The following is a 12232-nucleotide window of genomic DNA, read 5'->3' on the forward strand; positions in this document are numbered from 1 at the left end:
CTGAATTTCAATTTGGTAGCAGAGTACCCTCTCTTCTTTTGAAGAACTCCTTAAGTGCGCAAACTATTTCAACACTGGAGTCAGTGAGAGCTGATTTTGCAATTTCACTGCACTGGAACTCTGAGCAGACCTTTTACAAGACGCTTGTCTTTCATTTCAGGGGAAAAGCTGACTGGGCAAGACTATTTCCTGCTGGTTTATCACTTTTTTCACCAGAAGTATGGTTTTGGCATTTTTCCTTTCAGCTTCAATGGAAATGAAGAACAAACTTGACTGAGGTGTTGCCAGCTCTCACAATTTCACTACTTATGTGTTTTCTTAAAGCCTCAAGATTCTGGCTGAAAGAAAACTAAAACTTTTCTATTTCATGGGACTCTCCCCTTATATTCAAAGCAAAGCTTCTGTCTTTTTTTACTTGCAGACAAAGTATGAAGAATGTGAGACAATTATAGTTTCAGGGCTGAAAAGTCCCAAGTCAGCTATGAATAACCCACTTTTCTTTTTCTTCTTCATGACTTTTACACCATTTAAAGGCTATGGGGATTATATTCTTGTTTTCTTTAGGTTTGCAGTTGGCAGCACTGCAAATGTAGCAGGAAAAACATAGGCATCTTTATCAGTTTTCAGTGTGACCTATCAAATTGAAAAAGGTAGGACTGGGACCTACAGTGCTGACTCCAAGCTAATAAAAATGAAAGGAAATTGTGCAGATGAATGAAATTGGTTTTCTCTCAAGGGAAACATGATGTTTAAGTAATACCCAAGTTGTTGATATTTTTAGTTTATTTCAGTTCAATTTTTTTTTAACACTAGGTCATCAAGGTTGATAATCTATAAATACTACAGAGAGGTTTTTTGAAAGTACTAGCTTTCCAAAAATTAAATGTTGCTGTTTGTTCTGTCAAATATACTTCATATAATAGTAAAATTTCCATATTCAGTGAATAATCTGGAAATATCATATGTAACAGTGTATATAAATAAAAGAGAATCCTATCCTACCTGCAGCAAAATCAGTCACTGAAATTTTAATATTTGGGAAACTCCTCAGAAATTTTATTTTTTATTATTTTAGATTTATTTATTATAATCAAAGACATTTATCATTATCAAAGACAATGTACAGTTCACAGGCTCCTAAGCACTCAAGTTTTAACTGAATCACAGACAAAATAGGCATAAGCACAAGCCAAAAGTGAAAAGCCAATATTTTGAACATTCTCCACTATTATTGCCCCCATCAGTTTCACCTGTTTATAGAGCGACCCACAGCCCGGCAAAGAATAAAGATTTCCTGTCTTTAACTATTCCCCATAACTTATGCAGCACAAAAATCCAAGCAGCGATTTGTTTGTTTAATAAATAGATAAACTGTTGTTGGAGTAATTTACATGGCTGTCATGAGATATAGGTTTTTGCTGCCACTTAATTTATACTAAATGAACACAAAGAAAAGTAAATGACACAGTTATGCAACCAAGCTAAAACCTATTAATCAAATGCAAATTATTTTTTTAAATTTCTACAAAGTAGAAATTGCTACAAAAATTAGTACATGTTCATGGTTCTGTATAATTTGTTTAATTCAGGATCTTTAACTCAGTCATAAATTTGAAATTCAACACCCACAGTATCAGCCCAAGAGAAAATTGGTTTATGAAACTGAAGATGTCCAGTTAAATGAAAATCTGACAATTGTGATTCTGTTATGATTTCAGATTTTTAGCCTTTAAAAATCAAGAACTGAAAATATGGATCACTCAGGCTTGACCCCACCTGCTTTGTTGTGCCATGGTTTGGATCTATAAAAAAAGATTTCCCAGGGGAACAAAATGACCTAGTTCTCTCAAACAGAAAATGGCACAAGCCACACCTGAAGGAGGCAGTTCTGCCCTTTCCATGGTCCCAGCACCTGCTTTTGCTTCCTGCATTATCCCCACCTTTGCACCATCCGAAAATGTCTTGAAATTACAGTAGCAAGTCCTGATCCCACTGTGCAAGCCCATTGATAAGAACCCATATGCACTGGTCATCCACCATGTTTAAAAGACCATTTCCACTGGAAGTCAGGAGTTATGGAAATCTTGGTCCAGGACTTCTGAGGAATTTGTTACTTTATAAATAAAACACAGCAGGATGTACAGTTTGTCACAAATGAAGTCTGGTGCAGCAGGGGTGGAGAGGAGCAGTGACAGGAAAGCTTCAACCAGCTCACTTTTCATCCCCCTGGGAGGGGCCTGAGCTGAAATCCTTTGAAGACACTCAAGCAACAAGGCCAGCCATTGCTCCCTGATTGCAGAGGGACTGCTCCCCTCTGCCCTAGCCTGCCCATTCCCAGCTGCCAAAAATCCTCCTCTGCCTCTCCCTTCTCCAGCTGCTTTTGTCCTTTGTAGCAGAGTCCAGTGAGGACATCCACCTGAGGCGCTTCTGGTGGCTCACTGGCCCAGCCAGATTTCTGTCCCTGCCTCTCTCTTTCTACCCTATTTTTCCCCTCTTCCACCCTTTTCCTCTGGCCATACATGCCACATAAGTGGAGAGGTACAGAAGGGTGATGGGGTATTTTGTGCGAGAGAAAGACTTCATGGGAAGGTGGGAGATGAAGAAAGAAATGTTGTTCCTGTAGTTTCTCAAGAAATGTTTTCTCAGTTGCAGGGCCTGAAACCTCCTCTTATATCTGTCCCCACTAAAGCTTCCTAACGGTCCACCAGCCCCAGAAAAATCATGGATCTGCTTCAGCATTTCAGCTCCACCTTCCTTCCTCAACACAGTGTTTCAGAACATGTTCCATTCCTTTTGGCTTTTTATAGCTTTCTTAGAGGCAATAAACTGAATTGGATTTCCTCCTACACGAGAATCAATCAAACCTGCATTTTTAAGCACTCTGGAGCCTGCAGAACTGGAACACATAGAACAAAATATATCTCACTTTCCTGGGAGGTCAATACCTCTTATTTCTGCAGGCTGGATGTATCTCTGAGGCTAACAGGGTTTTGTTCTGTCCTGCTGGGTGTGCAATATCATTTGGTCCAACACAGCCTGTACTTTATTTTTATTGAGGATCAGAATGGGATTCATATAAATAAACTATATTTCTTTTAACCTTCTTGGAACAGGTGCTCATGAAAGAGTAGAGGCTTTCATAACATTTACTCAAAATATTTATTTAAACTTTGGAGGCCTTCAGCACATACAGTTTTACTGTTAGCATTTCACAGACATTATCTGTAGATCAACTATGTTAATTTTATCAGTTCACACCATATGTAGTATGATATTGGGGATTTTCCAGGCTGTTGCCCATTTTTATGTATTTTCCTCACTGGTAAAGTCAAATACTTTTATTTGTATGATTGCCTCCACTAAAATATCTGGTTCTTTATTAATTGTTTTTCCCATACAAGGAAATGTTGAAGGCTTTAACTCTGAGACCAAAAATGCAGGGAAGGAAAGAGGGTGCCAATGTTGTGACCCACTTTTTCCTTCACTCCATTTATATTGCTATCCTCTTAAATGCATGAGAAGAGCTATGCAGCTCTTTCGAATAAACTCTGTAAACCACATTCAGAAGCCTGTGGAGTTAACTCTAGACTTCCATTAGTATAAAGGAATTTGGAGCTGAGAGTTCATGTTGTATATAACATATGCCCTTCATATGAAGAAAAAAAATCTAGTATGATCCCTGCTCAAAAAGGCTGCAAATGAGATTCCAGACCACTTTTTGAAATACATTTTTGTGTGTCAATGCTATTGCTATTTCTCTGCTGAACAGCAATTAACATCTTTTTTCCAAACTTATTCTGGCATATTTTTGCGCCAAAGTGTCCTGGACCCAGTTGATATGCATGAATCCTCTTAGTCCAAAGGCAAATACATTCCAGCAACAGTGAATTGTTCCTGCAAGGATTAGAAATAGGCAAAACATTCCCACTGTGTTTGATTCTAGTGCAGCAGACCTTTGGGAAGAAGTGCTCTATCCAGCTAATAGTGTACCTCACAATAGCCCACTTTCTTCGCAGCAGGTTTCTGGCATGTTTTCCATAGCCCTAGTCCTTCCTAGGGCATCACAGGGGACCAATGTCTCCTTTCTCATCAAAATATATCCATTTCTCTGTTGCTCTGCCATCAGCAAAAGTCTTTCACAATATCTTGAAAATTAGTTTGGAAAGCTTAAAAGTGGCAAAACACACTTCTTAATGTTTGAAAGGAAACATTGAGGGTTTCCCAGCTGCAGTTCTAAATTCACTTTCATGGGACAGTCCTGCTGAACTTCAGCTGAAGCTAATGGCCAAATCACAAAACTATGTCCAAAGAATTAGAAATTTTGTTGCCATAAATTCTTGAACATCTTGCTTTGACACGGCATTTAATTTTAATTACATTTTCATTGAACAGTAGGAGTATACTTCTGCCAATTTTGAATTGAAAATAAAAAGTGAGGAGAAATCTTCCAAATGTTTCAGACAGAAGTGTTAAATGTTGAAGTGTGTTTTTGCAGCATTACACAGTAACACAAATAACTGAGAACATTTCTGACAACTTCAGGTATATTTTGGTGAGACAGTTTGACAAAGACATGAAAATTTTTCATATATTTGAAAAACTGAAAATATGTTTGAAGAGAGAGAGAAACCTCCAATACATTTAGTACCTGTAAGATCTGGGAAAATCAGAAGATGAATAGAAGAACAAAAATAATCTCCCTAACAAGGAAATGCAGTTTAACATAGTTGGTTTCTACTCTGGTGCAGCATCCATTTGATCAATGCACTCTGCTACTTCTTGTTTAGTTAAAGAGAAAGAGGATAACAAAGGAGCTGATTATACTGCAGTGAGGAGAGGGAGCTGAGAGAATGAAGACATATAACATGTCTTCATTCTACAGGAATCTAAGGAATCTATAGGAAACTAAGCTTTATCTGTTCAGCTACACATAAAATAATTTTTGTTTGCAATATGTTAGGGTTATTATTTGCACAGATAGGTTTAATGTTTCATTTCTAATTTATTTGTTGAAGTGTGTTGAAGGGTTCATTCAGTACTAATAAAAATACTGCAATACAGCATTAACTGCCAAAATGCTTATCTGAAAAGGACCTTCCAGTTGCTTTCAGGTAGAATATGTGTCAGCAAAGATAAAGATTTAGCTGTTACTCAGTAAAGTAGTGCTTGAAAGTTTTCCTGAAATGCAATATTGAAACGTGTTTGAATTTTCAATTATGCTGTTACTGCTCAAATAAACCTTTCTGAATGCATTCAAACAATGTTATGTATTGCATTTAAAATTGCCTGCAATTAAGCAAAAGTCAAACTAATTTCAGGTAGAGCAAGACTTATTCTAGTTCACTAACACACTTCTGGGTGTGGAACAGTGCAAGCAGTGAAATATCCTTCCTGCAGGAAGGAGTAGGAGGCTGCAGTGGTGTGTTCAGAGGAGGTTAAATGCTGCTGAACTAGGGCACCTTTATTCTGCTGTGTCTAATTTGTATTACATGGGAGTTCCTCGCTATCCAACAGGCAGCCATTTGGTTCACATTATATGAATCACAGATTCACAGAATATTCTGGGCTGGGAGGGAACCACAAGGATAAAGTCCAACTCCTTAGTGAATGGCCCATGTGGGGATTCAACCCACAACCTTGGCATTTTTAGCAACAGGCTCCGATCAACTGGTCTGATCTCAAGGATGGAAACATGATTTGACAAAGTCATATGAGATGAACAAGATATCAGAATAGCATCCTTTGTGAAAAATGGTTCCTTAAAAGGGACTTGGTTCAGATATGGAGACACAGAGGAGATAAGATTAACCCTTAATATCAACAAATTTGTTCCTGTGGTAAACAATGTACATTATTCTACTTTTTTCTTGGGCTTAGAGAAATACAACAGAAAGAATATCTGCACAAAACTTTGAGGATGGGCATGAGCTCACACTACCTACTGAACAAGAATTATGTGGCTATGCTACATGCATCCCTAAGCCATCACTAAAATACCATCTGTCAGCCTTCTTAGCCATGGATTTATGCCAGGTGAGAGGACAGGCAGAAAGAGCTCATGTTTATCTCCAAAATACTTTTTAAGCAGTGGTAGTTACAGGTAGATATTGTCACAGTAAGAAACGCAAACTATTGGTCTTGACATCCTTTCCCTACATTTCCTTACAAGGAGAAGAGGAGGACATTGATCAGACACTAATCTCTTCTCTCTGGCAACCTGTGACAGAACCCAAGGAAATGGCCTGAAGTTGAGCCAGGGAAGGTTTAAGTTGGATATTAGAAAAAGGTTCTTTACCAGGTGGCTGCTTGGGTGCTGGGAGGATGCCCTCAGACATGTAGTTGTAGCACCTAAACTGACGGAGTTCAAGAGTTTGGAAAATAATCTCAGACATAGGTGTGATTCTTGTGGTTCTGGGCAGGGCCAGGAGTTGGGCTTTGATTATCCTTGTCCGTCCCTTCCAACTCGGCATATTCTATGATTCAATTAATATAACCTAACACATTTATAGTAATATTCCAGTCAGATCACAAAATGCATGTCTTTTAGTGAAATGATTGTGGCTAGCATTTAGCAAAAATGAAATACTCAGGTTGTAATTTTTGCAGTTGCATAGGCAAAAATTCTTGAAGTAACTGTGATGACAGATATTTGACCATGAAGAAAGAGATGCATGCATAATGCCAAGATACAATACTAGCTTTGAATATAATTATGTCTGCCAACAGTTCTTAACATTAGTAGATATTGTATCCTAAATAAGCAAGATCATTACATGGGGAAGAGCCTCTTTATAGCTAAAACTGCTTGCAGGAACAAGCATATGCTCAGTTAATCTCTACAAGTCGCCAGCCTCAGCAGCCCCCCATGCTGTCTGGGGGCTATCCACATCACTGGGGAGTGGAGGCAGACTGAGCACTTGGATGTCCTTTTGTTTTTGTGTGGAGAACACCCACAAGTGTCCTTTATCTTTCAGACTGCTCTCACTGGTCTTCGAAGGAATACCAATCTTATACTTCAATGGCATTGCTGTTTCTTGGTTTTTTGAATAGCATCACTTTTTCTTCATCCTGTTAACAACATCATTCCCATGTGAACCAGCTGTCTCCTGCAGCTCTTTCTCTCACACTGTGCTGAGGGTTGGACCATCTCCCTTCACAAGGCCATTGCTCTTCAGCTGGATCATAGAGATTGTGGCTCTTTAACACCATGCACAAAGATTCTCCTTCCATTCTGCAGGCACAGTGCTCATACATCCTTATTACCTTACAGTGGTTCTAACAGGCCAAACAATTTACAGGGAGACACAGTATTGCTTGGGCAAGAAATAATTATTGAATGGACAGGGAAGTTTCTTTGCTAGCACAGTATTTCTCTGTTTAGAAGCTCTTCAGATTTTTTTCTTTATAACCACAAGTAGTCACAAGTTTATTAATCATGATATCCTATTTGAAGTTATCTGATTGTATGTTATATAAACTGGGAATAGCTTATTTAAAGACAAAAATACATTAACATAATCCTGATGCTTTTGTGGCTTTGCTTCATTCCAGAACAGGAGGTGAGCTGGTCCTTAAGACATAGAATCATTTGTAGTTTTGAATATTTCTCTGCAAGCAGGTGACCTTAGGTCAATTCTTTGTGTATTTTCACCAGTTCTCTTTTTTTAGTTACTTAATTTGTGGGTTTGGTAGATACTGACAGCAGTTTCTGAGTTCCTCTGAGGTTGTGTATCCCAGCTGGGTGGAGCTACAGAGGATAACTTCTAATAGGATTACATAACATTTTTTTTAAATTTGAATATATATTTTTATAAGATAATATAGTCCAGTCAAAGGATTCATGTGGCTGAGTGATTTAAACAGAAAAGCTTAGGGAAACAATCCTTTCTTCTGCAAAGTATTTCCAGTAAGCCCTCTGTATCCTCAGGAAATGTGACAACATGGTACTGCAGAGTTCTGTAAGGTAACATAGCAGCTGAAAAATCTGTCTTGTACCACATTCATTTTGTGGTGCAGTAAAAGAAAGCCTTGGAATGTATCTCTGCTGCTTATTAGACAATGCAGAAGAAGCAGTAAACATAAAAGTGCGGACACCCTGAGATCACCAGAGTCCTTGAGCTCTGGGAGGCAGCAACTGCAGCCAAAGGACTCTGGTCCCTGCGAGAGTGATTACCTTATGATAATGGTAAGGTCAGTCTTTCTTTTACAGGGAGACCATTTGCACTTTGATAGTGAAAAATAAATAATGGTGTTGACATTTTAGAGTGGTTTAAAGTGATTAATCCTTTGTTTGGAGTCAGCATTTCATATGGTAATCGTAATACCAGTTCAAGATACCACTCAAGAACTTAATATCCATTCCAGTCCCTCAGAATGCTCCCTCTGTTCAGACATACAGTTTGGGCATAGAAAAAGCTGTGATGCTTCTGACAGCTAGAGTTTTGTGGCAGGCGCCAGATGGATACACATCCATCACACTTTGGAGTCACCTGGCAAGAAGGGCTGAGGAATTTAGGCAGGTCCCCACTGAAAGGTGGAACAGAGGCAGTTCTTGGGGGACTACACTCCCCATGCAGATTCAGGGACAGATACTATAAACTACTAACCCCCCTAACACCTTAATGTTTGACAATTTGCATAGCTTGAGCCAATTCTAAAATCCTCTCTGGCTGTATTGCTCCAGTGACTTAATTTTTCTATGAAGGTGATCTTGATCCAAGACACTCCTTGGAAACTTGACTTCCAGAGAAGTAAGAAAACAAAGATGTTCATGATAAAACACCTGTTAGTTCTTATTTTAGTAAGGACCTTTGGAGCCTTAGTTTGTCCTGATTCTGTATTTCTGGTTCTCCTTAAAGACACAAGTAATGTAGCTAAAAGTAATTTTTCAAGTGCCTTTCATCTTACCCTTTTGAACATAGTTCTGGTGCAAAACTAAGCCTTTCATTCTGAGATTTTTGTAATGTGGGACACAAGCCAGACACTAATAATAATGCAAAGAGAAGTTTTACATCCAGGATTTTTGGAGTTTCTACCCAGGGCTGAGGCAATTCAAAGATCTAAGTGGACAGAAACTTTCTAAAGACTAGGGCTAAAGATGTTATTTTGAGAGAATAATTTATTCCACAAATCTCATCTCTTCTTTCTAAATGTGGAATCTGACAAGCAGCTGCCTTGTTTTCTTATTCTTTTAATTACCCAAGCAGGTAATTAATTTTATATATGTAATTTTCTATACAAATTATGACAGCTGAACTATATCCTTTAGATATTACAAGTTAGATACATGCTCAAATAATGCTCAGGTTTCTCAACATGTGAGTTTTTAATACTACTGCATTCAATGTTAATGGAAAGTGGGTTTAGTTACTGGAAGACTATAAATCAGTAAAATGCTACCAGTACAGGAAAAGGGTAGGCTATGCTGTAAGGGCTTCTGATTGCCCGACAGTTCTTTCCAAAGGAAGCAGGCAAATTTGGATCTGAATAAACCAGTAAAGGAATGATGGAAAAAATATTTCTGCTTGGAATAAACTCTCCTAGGGGAGGGATTTTTAGTTGGTTTCTTCATGAACATTTGTCCTGCAAAATCCTAGGGGAAAAAATCCTAATTAAATGTAATATGACACTTTTTCTTTCTAAAGAAAAGGAAGGAAGACTATTCACATAAGAAAATAGCTTGTACTCCCTATTAATACATCACACCAAACATGGAAGAAAGTGTTCATCACCGGAGGTATCCATGACAGCCAAGGACCCTTACTAGGGTGCCAAAAAAAGAATCAAAACTTAAATTGTTGCACCTGATTCAGGAAGAGGTCAGACCCTGTGAGAAGCAATCCAAAGCCATGCAGGTCCTGTCTTTCTCCATTGGGCAAAGAAAGAGTTTAATGAAATTGCCCACCTAAAGCTTTGGTAGTCATATGCTCCCTAGGTTTCTTGTCATTTCAGTGATGGTCTTTTTTCTGGCCCTTTGTCTGTAAAAGCCTGTATTACACAAGATTTCCATAACTAGTCTAATCCTCACTACAGTTCATGTTGCTGTTCCATATCAGAGATGTCTGTTTTGGCTGAGTGGACAATCCTGGGTGGGTTTTTTTCAGGCTACACCTCTGGTTTTCTGCATTCTGGGATAGAGAAACATTATCCCTGTAAATGCTGCTGTTATTGTATTATCTGTAGCTATTCCAAAATCCACTATAAAGGAGCATTCACAATGGGCTAAATCTTGCACAAATTGGATAAGATAATGACAATAATCTGTACAAGGATTCATCTTCTTTGTATATACAAAAAGGGCTCTGCACCTTACAAATTCCAGAAAGTATAAGAGTTTAAATTATGTTCAACAGGTTTAGAAAGTTAAGATTTGCTCACAGCAACAAGTGGATTCCATTTGCTTCCCTCTCCTGCAATAATAAGTTCTCATAATACTGTACTTCAGAGTCCCCTGTGCACAAGGAAAACATTCCCCAGCCAAGGATGCATAATGAAGTTCAGTCCTTGTTAGTCACACAGGTAAAACCTCCAAATGTAAACCACACGAGGTAAATAATAAGGTATTTAAGATTTATTCTAAAGAGACAGGCATTATCAGTGATACTTTTAATAGAGTTCTGGTTCACTAGGAAGGCTCTGAAGACACATACCATTGGATTACCTCCTCTTGTGACAGAATGGTACATGCTCAGCTGTGTTGTATCATATTTGGATCAGTTATAGGTCCAAATAGCACCTAAAAGCCAAATGCCAAATGCCTAAATGAGAGGTTGGACTCACACCTAAGGACTGAAACTTCACTCCAAACTTTTGAGTTTGGGCCAAGCACAAACTACAAAAAATGCGTTTGCCAGATTTTTTCCAGATAAGCCCAAGGAAGTAGAAACTGCACAAGACCTAAAAAATCAGCAGGTTTTTCACCATTTTGGATGCAAAAAGTTCATCCATCAATTAACCCTGGATTGACTGTGGATTTGAACTTTGAAAGATGACCAAACACAGCTGGACTGTACTTTTGTTGCACCACTTTCCACACTTCAACATGCAACGAACTCCATTTAAATCTCAAAAAAAATTATTCAATTGCTCTTCCATGTGTCAGTGTCTACATTTTTCATCTAAACCCCTGAAAGCAAACCTAGCTTAACTACAAATCTGCTGGGTTGATGTAAAACCACAAAGTCACATCTAGTTTTCCCTCAGTTGAGACTCACTTCTATCTCCACCAAAAGTGAGATAAAACTTCACCAAGCAGTGGCTGAGCCATGGCCAAGGCTGGAAAAGGCCAGCTGGAAACTTTTCCTCTCATGATAATTCAAGTCCAGCTTGGATGGGGCTTTGAGCAACTTTGTCTAGTGACAGGGTGTCATGGTTTGACCAGGAAGTGAGTTTCTGGGAAAATTGTGGTCAAACTAATCGGTAACCAGAGTGATAGAGAGTCCGTGTTGGCTTGAAATTTGATATCTTTTGCTGGCACCATGGCCAGGAAAAGAAGAGGGGGGTCAAGGTGCCCAGCAGCTGGTAGACCACGGCCGAGGTTTTAATCCCTTTGGTGCTGAGACAGTGGAAGCTGAGGTTTTAACCCCTTTGATGCTGAGACAATGATCCTCCCCAGCTGAGAACTGAGAGGGGACGGAGGATGTGTAAGAAGAAGACGGCTTGAGTAGGTGAAGAAATGTCAGCAGATGAGAAGTGCCCTAGATGGAGGAGATAATGGAGTGGCCTTTTGGCTGGACTTTTCTCTTACATGGCCACGGGATGGAACCAATTTCTTCCTGTGGTGTAGAGACTGCACCTTGGGGGAGGTGGTTGGTCAGAAGCCAGGACTGACAAAGCTGTTGTGAGAAGTAGAGGGAACGGAGACTGAGGGTGTGGGGGAGCCCTCTGCCTTCAGTGAAGGTTCTCTATTCCTGAGACCCCCAGGCCCCAGGGGAGTAAATATGGGGGGGACAGGTGTCCCAAATGGTGAGAGGCTGCCACTTCTTGGAACTGGGCCATAAAGCATTCTTAAAAGGACCTGAGAAGCAATTTTGATCCATGGGCGGTGGTGAGAGCACTGGACATGGAGAATCTTCCATGGCAGATTCTCTTTGGGCGGCTGCCACTTGTGACACAGAAGCAGAGGAGGTTCCACTGTGTTTCCTGGGGAGGCCCATGGTGCAAGAAGGAGACTCCTCTCTCCTGATGAACTGGGGGGAGCTTGTGTGAAGGAGGGTATTGGACTGAGATTTGA

General features: G+C 39.4%; 1 long non-coding RNA gene across 2 annotated transcripts in view; it reads left to right on the forward strand.

Annotated features, from left to right (window-relative positions):
* LOC135280864 (uncharacterized) overlaps positions 1-5121 on the forward strand; it is a 20135-nt gene extending 15014 nt beyond the window's left edge. The window contains exon 4 of one of the 2 annotated variants that reach the window (XR_010347667.1): positions 161-1471. This is a non-coding gene — a long non-coding RNA (uncharacterized LOC135280864). Of the gene's footprint in view, positions 1-160; positions 1472-2646 lie in introns of those variants that run through there. The other variant, XR_010347668.1, reaches the window with a different exon arrangement.
* The last annotated feature ends 7111 nt before the right edge of the window (positions 5122-12232 follow it).

Source organism: Passer domesticus, chromosome 1 (assembly GCF_036417665.1).
Source record: "Passer domesticus isolate bPasDom1 chromosome 1, bPasDom1.hap1, whole genome shotgun sequence".
Taxonomy (NCBI): Eukaryota; Metazoa; Chordata; class Aves; order Passeriformes; family Passeridae; genus Passer; species Passer domesticus.